Genomic DNA, 24,322 nt, shown 5'->3' with positions numbered 1-24,322 from the left:
GCTAAAATATAGTAAGTAAATCACAGATCCCAGCTGATGGCAGATACATCAAAAAGTGAAGGGCTGCCTGCATTTTTCAAAAAAGAATGGAACTTACTATTCCCAAAACTCTGCATGTGGGCCTTCCTCTCTAAAGAAACTGGGGCTCAATGACCTGCGGGGCCGGACCTGGAGATGAAGACAGAGAAGAACTCACACCACACTTCATTTACTCCACAGACAGTCATCGTGCACCATTGTACCGGGACCCACATGTGCAGATTCACTGGCAAACTCCATCCACTGTCTTCCTGGTGTTGATTAGCCGGTGACTGTGATGACTGCCTGCCACGCTCAGAAACAGCCACGACTCACCAGATACAAAGCAACTCTGCACGTGCGTCTGATGCCGGTGGTGGACCTGGTCTCGGACTCCAGTTCTGACTGAGGAAGACGATCATAGACAACTGTGTGCTGCGTGAGAGGGACAAGCGGGAGCACAGGGAGAGGCTGAAGCACTCAGTGGCCCAGAAAGCTGCAGGACTGGATAGATGGGTTCAAGAGACTGAAGGGTGATTGGCAACGTCTCGAGGCTTATAATCTGGGTTCACAGTAGCCCCAGACTCCTGAAAAAGTTAAACTATTTTGCAAAAGGCAGGCAGTGAACTGGGTGCTCTAAATGTTTACCAAATAGTGTTATTCCCTGGGATAGCAGTGTGTGTTCACTGGGAGTTTCCTAAGAATGGGTCTTGGGGTGGGAGACAGAAAATGGCCCCATCAGACAAGGACCTTGAGCTACTAAGGTTCATTTGTCAATAACAAGTTGATAACAACTTAGCCTTAAATTGAGATGCCATCTTTTGGTTGGACTTTAAGCTGACTTTCTAAAGTAGGTATCGAGGTGGGCGGCCTGGGTAAACTGCACAGAACTAAAAGGCTTTCGAGCACAGAAGGTGCTCATCTTAGACTTCCCAGTATTCCAGGTTAGCCTGGCCTCTGCCCACGGAGACCTCTGCGAAGTCACTGTCAATAAGTCCATTCCAAGGGCCTAAGTCAGTCAGTGCCCCACTGCCGCCACACTCGCCTAAGTCAGTCAGTGCCCACTGCTGCCACACTCCCTGCTGCTGACGTGCTCTTGACGGGGTTCACCAGCCTCCTACAGTACTAAACCTAGAATCTGAACTCTCTACAGCCCAGGGAAGGCAGAGCTGCAGTCCCCACTGACATTCAGTGTCCATCTGACCTGCCCCCCAGTCCCTCAACCTCCAAATGTCAGGATGTCAACAGAGCCAAGGGCTACTCAACCAAGAGGCCTATTGACTCCAACTGCCAATGCTACACCGTGCTGATGTGGCTGGGCCTTCAAGGTCCTTCACGTGTGGAGTGTGGACCTGGCCCTGGACCATGGCCCATCCACAGTCGCATATCTGTCTGTACAGAGTGGGAAAACATTGCTACTTCAAGCTTTCCCGTCTGACTGGTGCCAGCCTACTCCTCTTGTTAACACTGCTGGAGCCAAAGCACGGACTTCCCCAACCTCTCCTCAAGCATCACTCCTGGCATAGACGCTCTATCCCTGCCCTTCTCACTCCCCAACCTTTCCTCCCCCAGCATCACTCCTGGCATAGACATTCTATCCCTGCCCTTCTCACTCCCGATTCTGCTCCTATGTCCCCTTCTCTTCTCTGTCCCCATAGCCTTGAATTCAGGCCTGATCTTTCTTTCTGAAGGTTGCCAAAACAGTTGAGTAACCCGTGTTTTCTCCTAAACTCAGTACTCTCTCAAGCCCTAGGTATGAAAATAAGCTTAGCCCCATCTAAAACCGCTGCCCACACAGGCAGGGTAAAGTGTGCTATACCTGCCCATCCCCCTCACTTCCCCTTACCAACAAAAGCAAACTTCAAAATCACTGTGGCAGCAGATACGGGAGATGTGAACATCCTCAGCAGAGGGGTACAGATGACTCACCTAAACCTCATGTCTGTCTGAAAGTATAGTCGCTGGAAACTTTTTCAGCATGGAAATATCACTGTCATAAAAAAGCATTACTCGATATGCAGGGTTAAAAGCCAACCTGTCAGACTAATAACAAGAAAGTCAAGCGAGCAGTAACTGACCATTAAACATATAGATTCCCAGCAGCTAGAAACTGTTATGAATTCAGGATTTTGCTGACACAGCACCATGAGAGTGCTGTTTCCAAGATCCGAGGGAGCCTGAAGCCAGAATGTCCACACACAGCAGAGCCCTGGCTAGTAACGTTGAGAGTGCAGAAGCCCCCGCCCCCAGACTCCTGCAAGGCACTCGCTGACCAGTGCATCCAGCGGCATGTCACCTTCGTGGTTAATCAGTAAACTGGAGTCAGACCTCAAAGGACAGATCAAAGGAGCTGGAGAGATGGCTCAACAGGTAAAGGTGCTTCCCACCAAGCCTTGCAGCCTGCCTTTGAGAACCACACGGTGAAGAGAACTGACCCCTCAAGCTGTTCTCTGATGTGCACACATGCCATAGCGCATCTCCACCCCAAACACAAACACATATGCTCTCTGATGTGCACACACGTCATAATGCATCTCCACCCCAAACATAAACACACATGTTCTCTGATGTGCACACATGCCATAGCGCATCTCCACCCCAAATACAAACACGTATGTTCTCTGGTGTGCACACATGTCATAGCACATCTCTACTCCAAACACAAACACACATGTTCTCTGATGTGCACACATGCCATAGCGCATCTCCATCCCAAATACAAACACACATGTTCTCTGATGTGCACACACGTCATAGCACATCTCCACCCCAAACACAAATGTTCTCTGATGTGCACACATGCCATAGCGCATCTCCACCCCAAACACAAACACGTATGTCCTCTGATGCACACACATGCCATAGCGCATCTCCACCCCAAACACAAACACGTATGTTCTCTGATGCACACACGTCATAGCACATCTCAATCCCAAACACAAACACACATGTTCTCTGATACGCACACATGCCATAGTGCATCTCCATCCCAAACACAAACACATATGTTCTCTGGTGTGCACACATGCCATAGCACATCTCCACCCCAAACACAAACACGTATGTTCTCTGATGTGCACACATGCCATAGCGCATCTCCACCCCAAACACAAACACGTATGTTCTCTGATGCACACATGTCATAGCGCATCTCCATCCAAAACACAAACACACAATAAAACGTACTTTAAAAAAAAAAAAAAAGAATAGATTAAAAGACACAACATGGTAATCAGACCACTGCCTTTTGGCTGGGGAGGACATGAGGAAGAAGGCAGCCATATTCCAAAGAGGAATCTGACCCAGAACTCCCTAACATAAATTTCTCAACAATGTTCCTCTAGCTAAAGAAGCCAAACTCCTTGTTTAACCCTGTCCCCAGGTAAGGTCCTCCATGATCTAGCGCCTACGCACCTGCCAGAGCTCATGCCCCACCACGTGTCCCCAACAGTCCTGGGGACCTCCTACTGTCTGAAGCGGTTGGCAGTTTCCCTTAAGACATACTGTAAAGTTCACATTACTTTCTACTCTGAAGGTGAGGAAGGAGTCACCTGAGCACCTAGGGTCACTGGGCATAAACTCAACCACAGTGCTTGCAACACCCGTAGAACTCTCCTTGTGAGACAAATCGTGGTCATTTTTGTCATGATTCATCAGTCATATTATTTCAAATTTAAGATCACGGGACAGCTGAGTTCCTTAGAGAGCACACTGCACCAAATCACTATCCCCTGTTCATTATCTTGACCAGGAAGCTGGTGAGGATGGGGTGTTAGGTAAAGAGTTGTGCTGGCCTGTGCAACTACACACCAGAGAAAATTCAAGGTCAGATAAGAACAGCAGGTGCTGCGGAAAAGAATGTGTTTAACAGAAGGGCCAATCTGCCAGCTTGAGCCTTTTTCCTCCTCTGCAGGATGTTGGTCTTGCTCTTTTCTACCACTAGATATAGTCATGAGTCCCTGAGTGACATTGCTACTAAACATTCTTATGCCAAGAATATTTGAGGGAGAGGGTCACTCGGGAAGGAAGGAGGTGTTAAAATGTTTTTTTCAGTATGTAGCGGCTGTGAGCTTATCAAGATCCCAAATGAAACGATGATTCACCTCTGAGGTCTAAGAATTGAAGCTCCGGAATTCTTGGGAACAAATCACCCCCACCCCGTTCCATGTCCTATAACACCACAGCCATCCCACTTAGGCCTTTGAAAGCCTGACAGGTATCTTCCTGCACTCGGAAGATCAGCGTCATGGCAATCTTCAGTGCACACAGTCCCCTCAAGCCTACAGGCTCCATCCAAGGGCAGGAAGAAGAACAATGGTTGTACTGTCAAGATAACTCTCAGCCCAGAGAGAGGGTCAGGACAGAGACAGAGAGGTGCCAGGCAGCTAGCTGACAACAGGAAGCTGGTCTGGACATGGGAAGGAGTACATGAGGATGAGATTAACTTTGAGAAAAGTACTGAGGCCTTCAAGATTTGAAAGAGAAAAGGTGACTATGCCCAGATGACTCTCCAGGTCTTGGCTTAAAAGGAAAAGCAAGGGAACCACTCTCCACCTGGATGAGATGGAGGGAGAGCAGAGATCTGTGAGGAGGGAGGGAGAGCAGAGATCTGTGAGGAGGGAGGGAGAGCAGAGATCTGTGAGGAGGGAGGGAGAGCAGAGATCTGTGAGGAGGGAGGGAGAGCAGAGGTCTGTGAGGAGAGAGAGCAGAGATCTGTGAGGAGGGAGAGCAGAGATCTGTGAGGAGGGAGGGAGAGCAGAGATCTGTGAGGAGGGAGAGCACAGATCTGGGAAGAGCTAAACCATGGCCACATGGAGCTTGAGGCGCCCCTGCCATACCCACGTTTGCCAACTGTTGAACAAGAAACAGAAAAGACGGGACAGCACAAAGGAATCGTGGGGAATAATGAGCACCTGAGGGGGTCTCTGTGCTGACTGCTTCTGTCATCTTCACTCACTGAGTGTCCCTGCCACTGTGCCAGCTCAGGATGCAGTGCAACCAGCGAGACCAAGCTCAACTAGGAGGTGTGCGGCTGCCTCTGTCACAGTCCCAGCATCACAGGCACCCAAAGAAAACAAAAACCCTTAGGTATCTAATGACAAGAGGAATGGAGAGAAAGAATTTGGTTTATATGGAATTTTTTTGCACCCATAAAGGCAAAATTATGTCATTTGCAAGAAAATGGATGCCGCCAGAAATAGTCATATTAAGCAAATTAAGTCAGTCTCAGAAAGACAAATTTCAGTTTTCTCTTTTTTTTTTTTGTGCTTCCTAGATTTCACGGAGATATTAAAATTATGTATATATGTATACATGACATGAAGTAAAACTGTCCAGGGAGAGAAAGGGACTAACGGGTGAAAGGGGAAGGTAGAGACATGGGGGGAGGTTAATACTCTAAGTATAATACTTGTATGAAAATTCCTCCATGTGACAGGACAATATATAGTGGAAATACACAATGAAATCTTTTTTTAATTTGCTTTATGTTACAACTGTAAGTGCACAGCCCAACAATAAATTCTTCAGTTACAGAGTCATGGAGCTCTGCTGATCTCTCCCCTCAGGTATTCCTAGGAACAGAGCGGTGGTATTAGTCATGGGTCCTGCAACTCATACCTGGAGAATATGGGCCTGTTTAGAAGGCTCCGTTCAGTCCCAGGGCAACTGGTATCAAACATAGAGGAAAGCCTTCCAAATGAAGAGACCGGAAAGGTCAGCCTATTTCAGGAAACAATGGTTCATTGAAATTGCATCCTGCTCTCAAGCGAATTTGCCTCCTTCTGGACTACAACCTGGCCTAGCACTGTGGCATCTGTTTTCAAACTTCCTCAGCAAAGGACACATCAAATGTCAGTTGACAATCTGCTTTCTAATTAAAAGTTGATTCTTTTCTTTTTTTAGAAATTGCATTTAACTAAACAACTCCACACGGCAATTCAGTGTGCAGTGCCACCTTGATTGACAGGAGCATTTGCAATTATTTTAAAAATGAAAAAGAAAACATCATCAGATGCAGCAGAATCGTTGATAGGACACTGACTTCAGCTGATTTATCAAGTAGGACCATGCAGCGTTCATATGAAACAACTATACTCCCAGCATGTAAATGAGCCCTAAGTGCAGAGAGGGCACTTTCAAGGCTGACTGGAAGGTACCCGGAGGAGGCTCCTGGCTGTAGAGGAAAGCTGGCGATAGAGAAACAGCAGGGTCAACCAGACAGCAAAATCCCCTGAAAGCCACTTGAGGCTGGGAAGGGTGGGGCTCCAGGTTTCTTTACACAAGCAGACTGCCATGGTTTCCAAAGAGAAGACCACGATGCTACAAGGGAGGGAGTAAACAGACTATGTCCACACTGGCTCGTGCCCTTGGAACAAGCTCTGAACTTGTGAGCTGGTTTGCTGACTTGGAATGAAAGGCTACCATATGCCTGCCTGTCTCCCAAGACTGCTGAGAGAAGGGAGCTGGATGCTGGGTGTAAAATTACCAGCAAATGGGAAGGCACTTTAGACCCAAGAGACCGTGTGGCTATGGTCACCAAGGAGCGTCTGGGACTTGTCACCCAAGGAGCGTCTGGGACTTGTCACCCAAGGACAGCAACCAAGAAAGTGATGGGACAGCCAGCAGCTTCTTTGGAATAACTGCAGGTACATAATGGTTTGAGAAAAGGAACCGGCTACTCTACAGTGAAATGTTGAGGTAAGAAGACAGTTCCATGAAACTGTTCACCAAGCAGACCAGAGGTTCACATGAGAGGTCTGCCAGGCACAACCACAGTTCAAAACCAACCCTGTGCAGACACTGGAGGAAGGCCTCTGACGAGCGAGAAGAGAGCAAGCCAAGCAGAGAGGAGGCATAGCTGCCATCTTCCTAAGGATGAGTAGTTTTTACCTTTTCTTCAAACTCAGGAGCTGTTGCTTCAGTGACGCCAGTCAGCCGACTTCCAGTCAGGGTGACCTGAGTGACTCCTGTTGAGAAATCAGACATGAAGGAGTAAGAGATGTGTTGAGATCGGCTATCTGTCCTGACTCCCACCCATGCTGAGAAGACAGACACATGCTCACTCCTCCAACTGCCAGGTGAAGGACGGACAGTCAACCGCCGTACCCGAGAGACAGCCCAAACTGGTGCGCCTCCTACGAGCACCCCCAGCAGACTGCTGAGTTTGTTCCCAGCATTCCCAGGAGTCCTCACAATCTTCTGCCAACTTAAACTGGTGAGAGCATCCCTATTTCCTGTAGCCAGCAGTCACTATTGTAAAACAAGATCCAGGCTGATCCAGGAAAGGGACCAGAGGATGACAGTGAAGAAACAGTGGCCTCTTGATATATTTTTTTTATTTTTTAAATTTCATTTCACATTCCAACCACAGTTCTCCCCCCTCACCCCTCTTCCTGCCCCCCCCCCATAGTGGCTTCTAAAATAAAGACTTGGGGAAAAGAAAAGAGGAGTAATGGCATGGGTCTCACACCATTGGACCAAAAGTATTCAAGAAAGAAAATGTAGGGACCTAGAGTACAGAGCTAAAATATAAATTCTAAAATCCAGAGTCACAAGACATTAGGACGGAGGCCCAGACTGCAGGGGAAAGTGCATAGTCAGGGCAGGACCTGTAAACCACCAAAGAGTTTCCCTGGACACAGAGCTGGGAGCATCGTCCCTAGGGGCCTCACATAGGTTCAGCTGCAAAACTAAACCAGTTGGTTTTAAATGTCCACACCACATGTGAAAACAGATACCTGGAGACACATCACCCTGCCGCTAACATGCACTCCCCTCTGCAAACACTCATCCTGGCTGACCTCAGAAACTCCCAGGAAGCTTTCGGACTTAGAAATGAACGGAAAAGGACTTGGAGACACAGAAGAACAGGACATCATTTCAAAACGACGGCCACTGGTTCCTTTGCAAACTCATACCCAGCCTTAGCTGCAGACACTTTTAGGAGGCCCGAGAGTGCCTACACTTTCGTATCTCCATGTCGGCAGGGGCAGGTCTGAGCCTTCTGGAAGGCTGCTCACCGTACTCTGAGAAACTGGGAAGCTGAAGCCACAGATTCCATTTTCCAATATCTACAGTAGGGAACGGGTCTGAGACAGAACAAAACTAGACCATAGAGAATAACCATGGTAGACTTTTGTGTGAGGTAAAAATCAAAAAGAGCTCTTGCCAACAAAAGGAAAATATTGGATAAGTAAATGTGGTGGGTTCATAAATAAAATTTTATTAAGCCATTAAAATAAAAAAACATTTTATGCAGAATTTTTAACAAAAATAACTGCAATTCTTAAGTTAGCGAGGCACTCCCCTAAGCATATATTGTATATGTTCTCTCTCTCTCTCTCTCTTTCTCTCTCTCTCTCACACACACACACAACAACAACAACAACAATTCTACCAACTCAGGAATGCGGTATTTTATTTCAACCTCACGATCAGAAAATGAGTGGCTGAGAATCATTTCTGAGTGGCTGAGAATCACGATACTGGCTCACGGTCATCTGGCCTGCAGGAGGGGGCTGCGTGATCTAGACCCACACAGTACAGCCTCAGAGCCCCTCTGAAGCTCTGCAGACTGACAAGAGCCCTGTCCAGAAAGCTGTGACTGTAACCTTGCATGGATAACTCAGCAGATACCAACAACCTTGAGTTCAAGCCAGGATGGACTCGAGGCCAACAGAGTCTGCAGAGCGAGTGTAACCCAGGCTGAGAAACTTAGTGATAGCCTACTCAAAACTGGAGAAACTTTTTTTCTGGAATTTTTGTTTGTTTGTTCACTTTAAAAAGCAATCTGGGACACAGCTCCGAAACAGAGTGCTGGCCTAAGGCCCTGGGTGTGGACTCATCCTAGTACTGCAAAACAAAACAAAACAAAAGCAATAATCTGAATAAGACCTGACTGCCACAGCTGACAGAAGCAGAGGGCCAAGAATAAGCCGCCTATAGCCAGTTGAGGGGTCAGTCCTGCCTGCACCTTGATTTGGGACTCTGGTCTCTTGCAACTCAAGGAAACACAGTTTACAGCCATTCCATACATAGGAAGCCATTGCAGCAGGTACAAGAAACCCACGCAAACACCTATACTGTGCTGCAGCCAACACAGGAGAGAACACTCATGCCTTAAGCAATAAAAGCAAATCAAAATTTATATACAATGATCTTAATTATGCATATAAAATACACACAAATACAACAAAATGTTTTTAGTGATTGTCCCTGAATAGAAACATGTTCAGCATTATGCTTTTTTATATTTTTCCAGTTTCTATAATTTAACGTGAATTATTTTCACAAAGAGAAGGGTTTCTTAATTAGCAATTCATAGTATTTCTTCAAATCTAATTCAAACACAAAGACTAAAAAAATCAAGAGGTCCAAAATTCCCTGATAATCATCTTAATTCAATCTCAAGCCACCACCTGAAGAAAACCACCAACTGAGGCCTACCACACTGTTAGGGAACTTCCCCAGCCCTCACTTTCTCATAGACTGTGTTGGGAGCAGAGAATGGCATGTTTTCCTCCATCTCTCCAGACTTGTGGTGCTGGGGACAGCCGGGTCAGCCCAAAGTCTGCGATCATGTGCCAAGAACGGAGAGTACCAGTGAAGGTAAATGTTTAATTTCTCTGCAGGTAACGTTCCAGAAGGAGACATGAAACAGCACCCTAGTCTCCTCGCCCCGTCCTGACTCTTGTCACAAGGCTCCTGTGCATCCCAACAGCCAAAGCCAGCCTCGCTGTACCTACACCTGTGCTTTGATCAGACAGACTCGCAGGGCGTATTAGCGTTTTCCCCAATGTGTGGGCAGTACTGGACCAAAACAGACAGCAGGATGTGTCTTTCTGATCTGCATTTCTCACAGGAAGGTAAAACAGAGAGTAGCTGGTTCTCTCTAGCTGAGGCCAGACCAGGTTCAGAGAACACACCTTATACGTTATCTGATTTCAGACCTTGGGGGGCAGAACAGGGAGGGAAACACTGAGGAAAGCAGAGGGTACTACCGGTAAGAGTCCATCCTACAGTCCAGGTTTCCCTAAGTACATTTCTGAACTGTTTGATTAGCTAGTCAATGGATACATGGGTACATCACCTATGATGTCCCACATGTCAAAAAGGCAAATTCAACATGCTGCCATGGAGGCTGACTCAGGATGGCATATGGCTGACAGCAATGTTATCTGGAACACAAGGATACTGGTAGCAGTAGCCAGAGAAGGACCCATGGGCAAGGGAGAGCGCTACAGGGCAGCTGGGGACAAGTGATCTAGTATGGTATACCTCTTAGGAAGCGGCCCCCACCTGCAATGTCAGTGACTAGCCAACACGCGTTGGTGTCTCCTACCCAGCCCTCCACTTCCCACAGCACCAGCACCTAGTGATGTCTACACCTACGGGCTCACCCAAGAACAAACACAGGCAATTTTACCATCTGTTATAACAGAAAGGCTGGGACTGAGTGACTATTCTCCAGGACTGGAGTTCACAACCACCTGGACTCCAGCTCTGAGGTATCCAATGTCCTCTTCTGGCCCACATGCTCAGACACACATAAATAAAAATAAAATAAATCTTTTTAAAAAGGGAAAGGCCAGAGTACACGATTATTAGGAGGAAGACATGGTACTTTCTCATACAGCCCAGGCCCACTTGCCTGGGGATGGTGCTGCTCACAGCAGGCTGGCCCTTCCCACATCAATAGAGACCCCCCCACCCCACCCCCACAGAAATGCCCACAGGGCAATCAGACACAGGTAGGGGTAATTCCTCAACTGAGGCTCTCCCTTTCCAGGTGTGTAGAGTTGTCAACCAAGATGAACCTCACAGAACAAATGACCACCAGGTGACCCCGAAACAGGACAAACGCAGAGCCTTGAGACAACAGAAAATTCCAGCCACTCTTCTTACTGATGTCCTGTTCTGGAAATTGTTATTTTCATTAGGAATGTGCAGCTGGGCTGGAGAAACACTTTCAAAAGCGCAGGAATAGGAATTCCCATCCAAAGCCCACATAAAGGTTGGGAGCCACTCGGCCACCTGTGAGCCCAGTACTTAAAAAGGAAAGGCTCCAGGACAAACTAGTCAGCTAAATTACCTGGAATTGGGGAGCTCCAGGCTCAGCAAGAGACTCCACCTAAGGAGAAAGAGTACACAGTCATTGAGGAAAATACCCAGCACCAACTTCAAGCCTCCACATTAGCACATTCAGACACGCATGCACGCACGGACACACAAAGATGACAGAGGTGTGCAAACACATGCAAATGCCACACACACAAAGAATGTCTAGATACTATGAAGCCTGGTTATTATTGTTATATCTAACTTAATATTCTGAAGTCATTTCTACTATATAAAAGTTTCTAGACATGGTCTGTCTACATGAAAGGTATTCAGATGGCTTTGCTGGGGAAAGGCCTTGAAAACACAAGGACCACAGCTTGGACCCCAGAACTCAAGTACAAGGCGGGTACGCTGGCAATAGGAGCAGCATACATATACAGATTCCAAGGAACGTGTGGGCCAGCCTGACCTCTGCAGCCAAGTTCCAGTCAATGACAAATGTCTCAGACAGAAGGCAAAAGGTACCTAAAGACCAAGAGTCAAGGTCATCCTCAGACTCGCGCTGTAAGCACTCTGCCGTATACATTCATGTTGAAATAGGAGCGGCGGGTTACATTCAGGCACCCAGCCGCCTGCACGGCTAGCTTTACCCGAAATAATTACACGGAAACTGTATTCTTTTAAACACTGCTTGGCCCGTTTCTATCTAGCCTCTTCTAGGCTAATTCTCACATATTAACTTAGCCCATTTCTAATCATCTTCATAGCACCGCTAGGTGCGCTTACTAGGAAGATTCTAGCCTACGTCCATCCTGGGTCGGAGCTTCATTGCGTGTGCTCAGGAGAGAGGAGCCTGGCATCTCTGCTCCAGAGAGCAGAGCTGACAGTCTGAGCTCACTTCCTCTTCCTCCCAGCATTCTGTTCTGTTTACTCCTCCCACCTATGTTTTAACCTATGAGGGCCAGCCAAGCAGTTTCATTATTTTTTTAACCAATGACCTTCCTCCATCACATTCACACACACACACACACACACACACACACAACAGTGAGATTCTCTCTCACATACACATTCTCCCTCACACACACTCATATTCTCTCATACATAAACACATGGTGTGGGAGAATTGTCTGTATTCTGTCAATCCTGTTTTAAATAAACACTGATTGGACAGGCAGTAAGTATAGGTGGGTCAACCAGAGAGGAAGTAAAGGTGGAGCAAGAAGAACAGGAGTATTCTGGGAAGCAGGAAGATCCCTCCGAACTCCTGCCCAGACTCCGAAGAAGCAACATATGATCTGCCCCACTGTGAAAGGTACTGAGCCACATGACTAACATAGATCAGAATAATAGGTTAATATAAGCTACAAGAGCTAATAAGAAGACTGAGCTAATGGGCCAATCAGTTTTATAACTTATGGAGATCTCTGTGTGATTTTCTTTGGGGCTTGCCGGCTGTGGGATACTGGGCAGGACGAAAACCCCAACGCGCAGGCCCCTCATGTTACAAACACACACACACACACACACACACACACACCCTATTCAAGAAAACCTCTCTAATTTTAGGACTTAGAAGAGTCCTAAACCCAAGCACTAGTCTGGTGTCGTAGGGGTCAGAGAATGGAGGAATGGAGGTTAATACTGTGGTGGCACTTGGAACTGATCTTCCAAGAGGCCAGGGAAGGGGGAGTGCTACCACAAGTGCCACTGCAGACTGGTCTCTAAGCAAGGCAAACAAAAGCACTCTGCGCGCCACAGACAAATGATCTAAGGACAAATACGATGGGAAGTCACAATGCAGAGCCCCAAAGACCCATTATTACATCCTAAAAAATGAAACACAAATTTCTACAAAAGAGCAGAAATGGAGAGATATTAAAATTTAATGGCGGAAGAAGAAAGAAGAAAAGCCAGAGCTTATAAAGCAGACTTGTATCCAAATAAAATCCTGCAAAGTGAAGGAAATCATGGCAACAAATGCAGGGCTTTAAATCTCTGAAGATGCCAAAATCAAGATGCATTTCAGGCAAGTCTAGAAAATAAAATTACAGGGGCCAGCAAAGAACAGCAAATTGAAGAGCAAAGAGGAAAAAGAAAGCACCCAGCTGCAATCCCAACTCTCGAGGCCGAGCAGTGGGGCAGCTGAGAACTAGGATAGCCTGGGCTACAGACAGATGCTAGGGGGTATATCAGTATGTACATAGTCAGACAGACAGGAAGATAAGGCAGTGAGGAGAGGACAATGGTCTCTGTTGGCAGAGCTTGAGTGTGGGCCTCAGCCAATCTCCACACACTGCACCCCACTGCTGGAGAAGGGAGGGGGAGCAGAAAGAGTCAGGTCCAGCTGACCTCCTGAGCAAGCATATGCCCTGGAAAATATCTGCTTACTCCAACCTGGACCGAGCGCTGCAAATTCACTCAATCAACTTACACAGCGATCTGCTAAATCACAAAAGTTCTGGATGGAAAACAATGGCAAATTGTTCAAGCTCATGGGGCCTCAGTTTCCTCTTCTGCACAATGAGGGGCCCACCATCTTTTCCAGGATGGTGGGCAAGAGACACCACAGAAGGGTGGCACTGTGAGCCTGGGTCTGGGACAGAGCAGGCGCTCCACAAGCAAGATTATCAGAGATTATCTGATATTATCAGAGCAGCTCTACTTCAGAGCCAAATCAGAATCTAGGGTTTTAGAGTCAATACCTGCTGAGGGCTCCCGAGGCCAGCTGTCAGAGTCTGAAAATTCACTCACATCTTAGAAGTGGAGAAGGAATTTGAATGGGTTTGGCCAAGATCACGCATGTCTAGCTGAAGAGATCTGTCCTTGACCAAGGCCTGGGTCTACGTAGCCTCTTTGGTGCCAGGCAGCCTGCATCACAGAAGTACTCTGCCCAGCAGGAAACCCAAGGCAGGAAAGGTTAAAGAAATAGCTGGCTTCCTGGACAACAGGATGGTTAATCCCATGGACCGTTCATACCCTGTTCCCTCCCCTGGGTCAGGATCACCTAGAGGTCAGCTGCCAGCTATTGCCAGCCCTGGCTTATGGAGCACAAGAATGTTCCACTGTTCACTTTCTTGTGTGTGTGTGTGTGAGAGAGAGAGAGAGAGAGAGAGAGAGAGAGAGAGAGCGCACATGTGCATGCATACATCTGTGTGTAGAGGCCAGTGGTGAACCTCAGGTGTCTTCTTCAGTCTCCACCTTGTTTTTTCATGCATAATGTCTTATTTTCCATCCAGACTTCACCACAGAGATTTGCCTTTTTTATGTTGGTACCAGAATTCAAATTCAAGCCTTCATGATTGCTAGGCAAGCGCTTCACCACCTGAGCCATCCCCCAGATCTGACTGCTCTCTTGATCTAAGGTCTAGGACTTTCAGACCCCAGCAGAATGGAAAGCTCACCCAATGGGAGTGGGTCAGCAGATCAGCTTTCACTTGGAGTAGATGTTGGGAGTTCAGTAAATAAACAGATAAAATCTAAAAGATTTTGACCTAGTCTATGTAATAAAGATAGCCAATTAAATGTATCCCAAAAAGGTCAGGCACAAAGAAGACTAAAGACCATTTTGACAGACATGATCAATTTGATTCTTCCCTCTTCTTTGCCTCCCCCAGATAATGGAACAGTCAGTATCTTCTTGGCATGCCAGGTGCTGTCCTCAGTGCCTTTGGACAGGTCTTAAGTGAGCAGGAAACTTTCTTTATGACTGTTCTAAGCACAGCCAACTAGTAAAGGTCATGAAGAGACCTAAGTCTGAGGTGACCAGGTTTATCAAGGTGCTGAGAGACCAAAGAGTAAGAAGATTGATAGTCAACAGAGAGGAGCTGGGAAAGCAGCAGAGACCAGAGACAGGGTGCCTTGTGACCACCCAGATTTCATACTCTGAAGTGAACAGGCTCTGAGAGGTTTCCCTGAAGGAAGGCACTGCTCTTTCTGTATAAGAAAGTGTGGCTGTACAGGGCTCTATCACACAGAACCATTCCAGCTTTTACTCAGTGGCCACATGTAAGTAGGACACTTTACACGCAGGAACATGCACATGCTCACAAACACACACGGCCTCCCTGGAATGCTAGCGTTACCTGGGTCCCTAGGCCAGCTCCGCAAGCTCCTGGGACTGTTTCATCAAATGGAAAGCAGTAGGAACAACATTGGCACCACTCTCTAGAATGTTGCTGGGGACAGATAAATCAGTGCACACGAAGCCCTTGCCAGTATAAGCCACGGTTATGAAACCACTGCCACACACGAGTCTCACCAACTACATCTGTCTGACTACATGCAGAACCTCCAACATTTCCATTCTGCCCTTTTCTTCCTGTGTCTTTGAAAAGCTGATTTCAGAATCTAGTAACAAGGACAATGACCTAATCTTAGAGATGTTGGCTTCAAGTCAGGGGATGAGTGAAGGCAGCAGAGCCCACAGGATTTGGTGGGCACTGGGTCACTAGTGAGGGACAGGAAAGGGCAAAGACCCTCTGAAGTGTCTGGAGTGGGGGTGTAACATGAGGCTGGGGATTTCAGAAGACAGAGCAGTTTCAGCCTGTGGGATCAGGAGACTGTACTTCCTCCCACACCACTGTCACCCTGCACAGAATGGCACCCAGCAGCAAGAGGCCAATTTTAACAATGACTAATTGATTAGGTCCTGAATATTACATTCAGATTCACAATTTCTAGACTCACGGCCTTATGCTGTTCCTGAAGCCACCATTTCTACAGCAGCGATTGCGTCTGTCACGCATTCCCGCACAGCTAAGGACTTAGGCCACCTCCTACTGCCATCCTCAATCATCCCCATGGCACTGGTGACACACAGACACCAGAACAATGCAGCTGAGGAAGAGTCATGCCAGCACCCAAACTGAAGGCCAAATCCGCACGCAATTATTCCGAAATCTCGGGACATGGAGGACACCCTGTCTGACTTGGAGACGGCACTCTCTGCTCCCCAGGACACAATTAACTCAGAAAAGGCCTTCTTCGGGCACAGAAGAGGCCATCCTTTTTCAAGAGCCATTCATTTGTTTCCTGTAGATACATAGGTCAGGTCAAGCAATTCTGGGATTACAACTTGAAAGATTAACTGTGCTCACCGCACATTTTGTTTAGAATATTAATAATATTCAGGATAGTGGATTCATTAATGCCAGGCACTTAATAAAATAATCATCTCCTGTTAGAGTCCCTAAGAAAAAGGCAAGTCTAGGGAATTGTCAAAAGTCAGAGTCCACAACTCTTAAGTGTGTGAGTCCCAAAAGAAAAAGGTTCTGTTCATCCGGGACAAAGGAAAGGATGTAGTTGAGGGGGATGAACTAGTGAAATCTGTACACTTCCTGATAAAGTGTATCAGGAACTCTTCTCTACATCAGATCTAACCTGCAGACACTAGACTGGCAAGCACCGATGGTAAGCAGCAAGCATCCCAGCAGACACCACTAACTGCAGCTGGGGTACTGGGAGAAAACAGGACAAGAAAGGAGAGGCTCAGGGGACTCATGTATAGACAAACAATATCCCAAAACTAGAAAGCCTACTCCACCAGTGTGGACCGAACATGAAGAAACAAAGCTATTTCTTTACCCATAAGAGTAGCCTCCACCCTCCCACCTTACTCCACTAAGGACCAAGAAGACCTTCCCCAGGCCTTACTAAGCTGCAGGGTCCACCAGGGCTGGACGGCAGGGGTAGGAGTGGGGATATGAATATGGGTGAACGTATCCTCTATGTGTAAGAGAGAAAGAAAGGGTGTGTGAGTGAGTGAGTTTCTATCTTGTGTAAGAGAGAGAAAGGGAAGAGGGAGAGAGAGAGAGAGAGAGAGGGAGAGGGAGGGAGGGAAGAAGGAGGGAGGGAGGGAGGGAGGGAGGGAGGGAGGGAGGGAGGGAAGGTACAGCCTGATCTCCTCACTGGGATACAGACAGATGTCTGTTGAGCACTGCAGCATGCCCGGCACTTCCCATCCCTCTCTCTCCCGACAACCTTAATGGGACACACCAATGTGAGGCCTTCTTTAAACTTGCTGAGAGGACAAAGATCACTTCCCTGACGAATCTGCCCATGGCACAGAGCGACAAACCAGGATCCCAGCTTTGCCAACCAACTCCACACTTACTTCTGTCCCCTCACTGAAGAGCCCCACCCAAGCTGTATGAGGTCATTATAGAATCTCACCTTCACAGAGACAGGTCTAGCTGCCTATCTGATTTTTTTCAGCTGAGGTAAGGCAAAGACACTGTTCACCGATAGTGGGAATATAACCCAGTATAGCCATTAAGGGAATAAGTATGAAGGTGTCTTAGTTATTATTCTATTGCAGTGAAGAGGCACCATGACCATAGGAAGCATTTAATTGGAGGCTTACAGTTTCAGAGGATTAGTCCATCACCATCGTGGTGGGGAGGATGCCAGCAGACAGGCATGGCAGCTGAGAGCTCACATCTGATCCACAGGCAGAGAGAGAACGAGACGGGGCCTGGCGTGGGCTTCTGAAACCTCAAAGTTCACATAGGTCCTCCAAGAAGGCCGTACTCACTCCAATCAAGGCCACACCTTCTAATCCTTCCCAGAGAGTTCCTCTAACAAGGGACCAGCTATTCAAACAAATGAGGCCATGGGGGAATTCTCTTTCAAACCACCACAGGATGTTTCTCAAAAAATAAAAATAGAGCTATTACATGGTCCAACAAAAGCACTCCTGGGCATAGACCCCAAGAGCTCAGCTGGATTTTAAGCAGCAAAATGTCACCTAAGCTATAACTTCACCAGGAGCCACAAAGCTGGCTCTGGGACATTTCAACCAAAGGAAACTAGCAAGGGAAAAGCACAGGCTGCAGATAGGGACAGTATCTGTGGTTGGGTTATATTCATCCTCTGCCCACATTCTTGTTCTTGGTAAAGCCACATTTGCCTTTGGGATGGATGGTATGAACCCAGGACCCATCTGCAGTCTTTAAAGCCTATCTCTGCTGTATCTCTTCAGAGGTCGGGCCCTTACAAAAGACTGGGTCAAAATGAGGCCATGGAAAAGACAAGCAAGCATGGGAACCCGTGCAGAGCACACTGACACCCTTGAGGGTTCTTAGTCTCTCAGCAGCTTTCGCGAGGTTTGTGGTCACCAGTGATTATAAGGGCGACAGCAAGGTGGGAACGCAGGGACGGTACCAAAAGAGCAAGCATGCAGTGCACCTTTAAGTTAGAACAACACTGTTGAGTGACTTCAAAAGAGAAGACTGACATTTCTGATAGAAGCAAGCAACTAATGTGGCAGGGACAGCTGGCCAATCAGGTAAGAGGCAGGGGAGCTGGCAGCATTCACCACACAGGTGTTCGGTAAGGCAGGAAATGGGACAAAAACAACTCAATTAATTCACTGTGCATTCTTGTCCAGCAGAGTAGGGAGATAAGCCTGAGACATCAATGGAGGGCCAGAGACTCACTCTGCAAATGCTGGGGTTGACGAAGAAGCACATGCATATAAAATTATACAAAACTGACTCCAGCAACCTCTTCCCAACTGGAAGCCCTGAGCAAACAAAAAAAGAAAGCAAGGGGCTGTGGATCACAAAGCCCCTCCTTTCTAATCAGGGATTCTTCCCGGGAAGCGATGGGGGCGGGGATATGAATGCAGAAAGAAAAAGAGAGGAAAGATGTAAAAGCCAACAGCAAGGCAATGGGATCACCCTCATTTGTAAGCTCCCCTAGGTGTGAGACTCAGCCAAGCTGAAACTTGACACAAACACAGCAAGCAAGCCAAGCGGCAGAACATGCTAGCAAAAAGCAGGTGCAAGAGGTGTTGCCACAGCCAGGAAAAGGGAAAGACACCGCAAATTAAATTGAGGTAAGAAAAAAAAAAAAAAAACAAGGATGATCAGGGCCAACATATGACAGAGTAGCTACGAGTCCTTACTGGAAAGGGGGACCCCCAGTGCTGCAGCCAACACCATACCACTCTACCTAAAGCGAGCAAGACACAGGCAGTGAAAAGCAGAATGTCTGAGTCAGCAAGGACCCACAGCAGGTGGACAACACCCTTGTTTTACAACAACGAAGCTCACGAGGGCGATAAACTGACAACATGGCCACTCCATGATACGGTCAAGGGGAAGATTGTTATTGTCGATATGAAGGAGATCTACCAGAGACTTCTGTTAGAATCCAGAGCACAGAGAGAAAGCAGTAGACTGGACACAGGCAGCAGGCTGGGCCGGGCCAGGAGAGAAACAGGAGCAGAGAGGGGAGGTAGAAGACACAGACAGAGACCAAGAAAGCGCACAGCCAAAACAGCAGGGTTAGAAGAAGGAAAGGTTGGTGAAGGGAAGCCTGTAAGCTGGAACAGTTCAGGGGTATGGGGTGAAAAGAGCCAGGAAGCCAGCGTGGGCTCTAAAAGATGTGATGCTGTGGGAGCCTAGAGACCAGCACACATTTGGCATGCTAACAGTCACCACTAAAGCCATTTGTCCCTCCTGCTAGTGATGAGGGAAAAGAAGCCTCTGGTAGAGGGTTTTTCACAAGTTCCTGAGGAATGCTAACTTTTGTCTGACTGCCACAATCTGAGGAAATAGAGTCTCCTTTGGACCTGACAGGGGGCTGGGGAGATCACTCAACGGTTCAAACACTTGCCACCAAGTGTGGCCAGAGTTCAGATCTCCAGCACCCATGGAAATGCCAGTGGGGTGTGGTGGCCCACAAGCTGGCCAGCAAGACCAGCCCTATCAGAGCCCTGCCCTGCCTCAGTAAGGTTGAAGACTGATCAGGGATGACTTCCAGCATCAATCCTGGGCTTCCACAGTCCTGAACCCCATATGTATACACACACACACACACACACACACACACACACACACGCACACTCACACATGCAAGTGGAAAAAGGAAAAGCACTGAGGTACTCACCCAAATCACAGAAACGGAGTCAGAGTCAGCCTGGCTGAAAGTCTGCAGGCTTAACCATTAGGCTTGACTCTAAAGACACTATGTTGCTAGCCAGCAGGGAGGGACAGATTCTATTTCAAATAAAGTAGGAGGTAGAAACTGTCATTGGCTAATTCTCAACATGTGATGTGGGAGTGATTTCTTTCTGATCTGTTGCTTTCATTGGTTAATTAATAAAGAAACTGCCTAGGCCCATTTGATAGGCCAACCCTTAGGTGGGTGGAGTAAACAGAACAGAATGCTGGGAGAAAGAAGCTGAGTCAGGAAGTCGCCATTCGTCTCCCACTCCAGACAGATGCAGGTTAAGATCTTTCCTGGTAAGCGCACCTCATGGTGCTACATAGATTATTAAAAATGGGTTAAGAGGCTAAAACTAATGGGCCAGGCAATGTTTAAAAGAGTACAGTTTTCACGTAATTATTTCGGGTAAAGCTAGCCGTGCGGGCGGCCGGGAAAGTAGCCCGCCGCTCATAACACAACAAACATGTACCACTGTTGCCTCTTCCAGCACCAAAAGAAGGAAAGGGGGAAAAAAGAAAAGAAAAGCCCACTTGTAGAGATAAAGGGAGGGAGAGTTCATGACACTCCGGCCTAAGGGACAGAATCGAACAGATTCAGACTCAAAAACAAGAGCTGATGTTAAAACTCAGCACAGACGCCCTCCACAAACCGTGTGGGAGGATGTGTGGGTGGCCAGTCATGGCCTTGCTTCACTGCAGGGCTGCTAAGGCCAGAGAAGAACCTCAGAACCCTGTTTGCCGGACCAGAGAGTCCACTAAAACCGTCACTGACCTGGATACAAAGCCTCCAGGTTCCCTTAAACTGCTACACTGTTTCAGAAAATAAAAAGTGCCTGCTGTCCCAAGCTGCTTCATCAGCTCCTCCAACTCCAGCGGAGTCCCACTTCCCCATCTAGGGAAGTATAAAACCAGGAAATTTCTTAACTACACACCTGTTCTACTTCAACAGCCACAATCAAGCCACAGGTGAAGTTCCCAGTTCAGTTCAAAGTTCAAGAAGGGGCCTCTTATGGGGAGCACGGCTCCAGCTGCACCTTGACCCCAAAGTGAGTCACATCGTCTTTCTCAACCCTAAACACAAAACCAAGAGCAGCAGATGGCGCTTGCAGATGCCTGGCTCTGGGCCAGCTCATGTCAGCTCCAGTATCTTTGAGGTAGGCATGTTTTCATACCCAGCTTCAGGATGGAGGGGGCATCCAAAGTCACATAAGAATTCATTCCTGGGTTTCTCAAGCTGCACAGTCCAAGCTTCTGTCACACACTCATCTCTGCAGCAGAATGAAGACACCACCGTTTGCCCTGGAGGCATCGACCAGTGAGTCCATAAGGAAAGCTGACAGTAGATAGATCCGTCTACATGGGGCATCATGTTGAGGGACCAGAGTGCAGAGGGATCAGGAAGCAAAATGCCCCAGGGAAGGAGGGAAATGCAGGCGATCTAGGGAAGAACTGATTTCTGGGAAAGAAGAAAACAGAAGCATCCTGTGGCAAAGTGAGTGTGATGTGGCTCCCCCTTTCCCATGGCATCCGTACAATCATCCCTGGCTTCAGGATGCATCTTCAGACAAAGGGAGCTCAGATCACTCCCCTTCCTGTACACGCTGACACATCTGAAGTCCAAATTCACATATTTGAGGTGGTATTTTCCTGATCTCCACCATCTTCCTGTTTTCTTTATTCATAAAGCTAAGGCAAGACCCCCTTTATGGTCCCTTGTGGGAACACCGTTTGGCACACTGACCTGCACATTTCTCCAGCTGTTCTTCCAGCTGTAACAGAAGCCACAGGCATGCTCCCTGACAGGCACACAGGTAAGTGGTAGCTGATGGACACAGGACAGGGTCTAGGGAGTCCAAGGAAGGACTTCTGACCCTGAGACTCCCAGCCCTTCGTCCCACTGCAGAGCTATCAGTAGAAGACCAAACTTGCAAGCGGTCTCATGTCTGATGAATTCAGACTCGACAGTCAGCACCTCCACCCCATCTCACCAAGACCAATACTAAAGGAAAGAACCCTCGTGTGACTTTCGGTTCATGAACACGACCAGAACTTGAGGCCTCTCTGCCCTACAGGGTTATGAGTTCCTTGAAATAATGAGAATAACTCAAGAACACATGGCAAATACATACAGCACTGGAATCCTGAAGACTAAACACCGAGGTGGTTTCCTGGCTCCCTGTACTTGTCTACACTCGAGTTTATGAACACTAAAGGAAGGAGGGTGGGTTGGGGGGAGAGTTCTCACTAGACAGCAAGAGCTGCACACACAGTGTTCTGAGAGGTGGCTAAGGGGCTTTCAGAGTGAGCTCATGATGATTACTCAGTAAGCGACCGTGTTCAAAGTGCAGGTAACCAACACTCATGTTCTAAAGACTGTTTCTAAGCAGTTTTGCCTGGCATGTTAGCTCATATCTGTAATTCCAGCACTCAGGAGACTGAGGCAGAAGGATCACCATGAGTTCAGGGCCAGCCTGGGCTACAGAGTAAGAACCTGTGTCGAAGAATAAATAAACTGAGGCTGGCAGGATGAACAAGCAGTCAAGAGCACTGGATGCTCTTCTCAAGGACCAGGGTTTGAGTCCCAGCACCCACATGACAGCTTACAACTGTCTGCTACTCCAGTTCCAGGGATGCCCTCTCCTGGCCTCTGCACACACTGCATACGTGTGACCCACAGACACAAAGGCGGGCAAAACAGTCATACTCATAAAATAAAAAAAAGCACTTTAAGATAAAATAAAAATGAATTAGTCAGTTCTCCCTTGTCACTTCACCCTTCAAGTCCTGGTCTGGGCATTTCTAAAGCCGTGTGGTTACCATGGTTTCCTTAGGTTTTTGGCAGCTGAAACCAAGACCCCAAACCAGAAAGAACAGGTATTCCAGTCTGACTCTATCGTGGTGACAAAAACCATGACCAAAAGCAGCCTAAGGGGAAGGTTTACTTTACCTTCTAGGTTATAGTCTGTCATCCAGGGAACCCAAGGCAGAAACTCAAGCAGATGCTACGGAGGAACAGGCCAGACCTCCTGCCTAGGGAGGGCACTGCAGGCTAACCAGATGAAGGAGATTCTTCAGATGAGCTTCCTTCTTCCCAGGTATGTCAAGTGGACCCCAATATTATCCACTACAAACAAGACAACCGGCCCTCAAATCAGGGCTCTCTACAGGGTCTCCCTGCGAAGGTCTACAGAGCAGATCACTCCCACTCTCTTTGGGGAAAGGAGAGGGTCTCAGGGCTCAGCCAGCAGAGCAAAATTGATGCTTTCTCTAACATAAGCTGGCATAAAACTAAAGACAAACAGCAGCCCATGAGTCGGGTTCTATGGTTCACACAGTCTCATTTGTGTCTCACCATAGCTTCCCAGATAAGTATTACTGGAAATTTAGATGGACACAGAGAGGAAAAGAAATAGTGGCCAGCCCCTATTCACAAAGCCAGGAAACGCTGGGAGGTGACAGCTGCTCCTGATGGAGAGGCTTGCAGGTCCCAGCAAGCCCCAGGCGGATTTTGAGGAGGCGCTTCATTGACAACACAAGTTGATTTTAAACAGACACCTTTTCAGACTGTTTTTTAGGAAAAACTTTTAGGAGAACCCTTTTCTAACGACTGTTACTTTGCTTCAGTAGGATCCGCTCATAGCTGACTTGTTGTGTGCTGAACCTAAAAAATATTTTAGAAGAAACTACAGCATAAAGAAAGCATGCTGCCGGGTGGTGGTGGCGCACGCCTTTAATCCCAGCACTCGGGAGGCAGAGGCAGGCGGATCTCTGTGAGTTCGAGGCCAGCCTGGTCTACAAGAGCTAGTTCCAGGACAGGCTCCAAAACCACAGAAAAACCCTGTCTCGAAAAACCAAAAAAAAAAAAAAAAAAAGAAAGCATGCTATCTAAGTGCCAGGTTGCCATAACATGCATCTGTAAATGGAGATGGACGATGGTGACCCTGAGGGATATTGGCTAAGCCAATCCCTGGGCAGACCACCTCCAGGTTCTAATAAGACAATCATCAACCTGGAATAGCAATGTCCCCTTCAGGACTGCCAAAGCTAGAGAGCAAGATGAAGCACTCAGCCACCTCTACACTCAGACTTGCTCCTCAAACCACAGGCAGGAAGGGAAGGCAGGAAGGCAGGAAGGCGAAGGCAGGAAGGCAGGCGGGAGGGCAGGAAAGACTAACAGTCTGGTGAACAGCTAGAGTACACACTGGGCTAGTGGAAGGCAATAATGTCAACACCTGAACAGTGCAGGGGTCTTAACCAACATCGCCCACACTCAGGAGGCTTGGGTGAAG

The 24,322-nt window shown here is 47.7% G+C and overlaps 1 protein-coding gene across 4 annotated transcripts in view; it reads right to left on the bottom strand.

The window, feature by feature from the left end:
• Smco4 (single-pass membrane protein with coiled-coil domains 4) overlaps window positions 1-24,322 on the bottom strand; it is a 57,066-nt gene that overhangs the window by 16,524 nt on the left and 16,220 nt on the right. For 2 of the 4 annotated variants that reach the window (XM_041657414.1, XM_041657416.1), the window contains exons 2-3: window positions 11,111-11,149; window positions 6,910-6,986 (exon numbers count right to left, since the gene is read on the bottom strand). The gene's annotated coding sequence lies outside the window, so the exon portion shown is untranslated. The remainder of the gene's footprint in view (window positions 1-6,909; window positions 6,987-11,110; window positions 11,150-24,322) is intronic. The other 2 variants (XM_041657415.1, XM_041657418.1) reach the window with 1 other exon arrangement.

This window comes from Microtus oregoni, unplaced genomic scaffold (genome assembly GCF_018167655.1).
Source record: "Microtus oregoni isolate MIOR12 unplaced genomic scaffold, Mior012 000008F_ref0000371, whole genome shotgun sequence".
Taxonomy (NCBI): domain Eukaryota; kingdom Metazoa; phylum Chordata; class Mammalia; order Rodentia; family Cricetidae; genus Microtus; species Microtus oregoni.
Note: the sequence above shows the minus strand (reverse complement) of the source record. Positions and strands in the feature narration are given on the sequence as shown.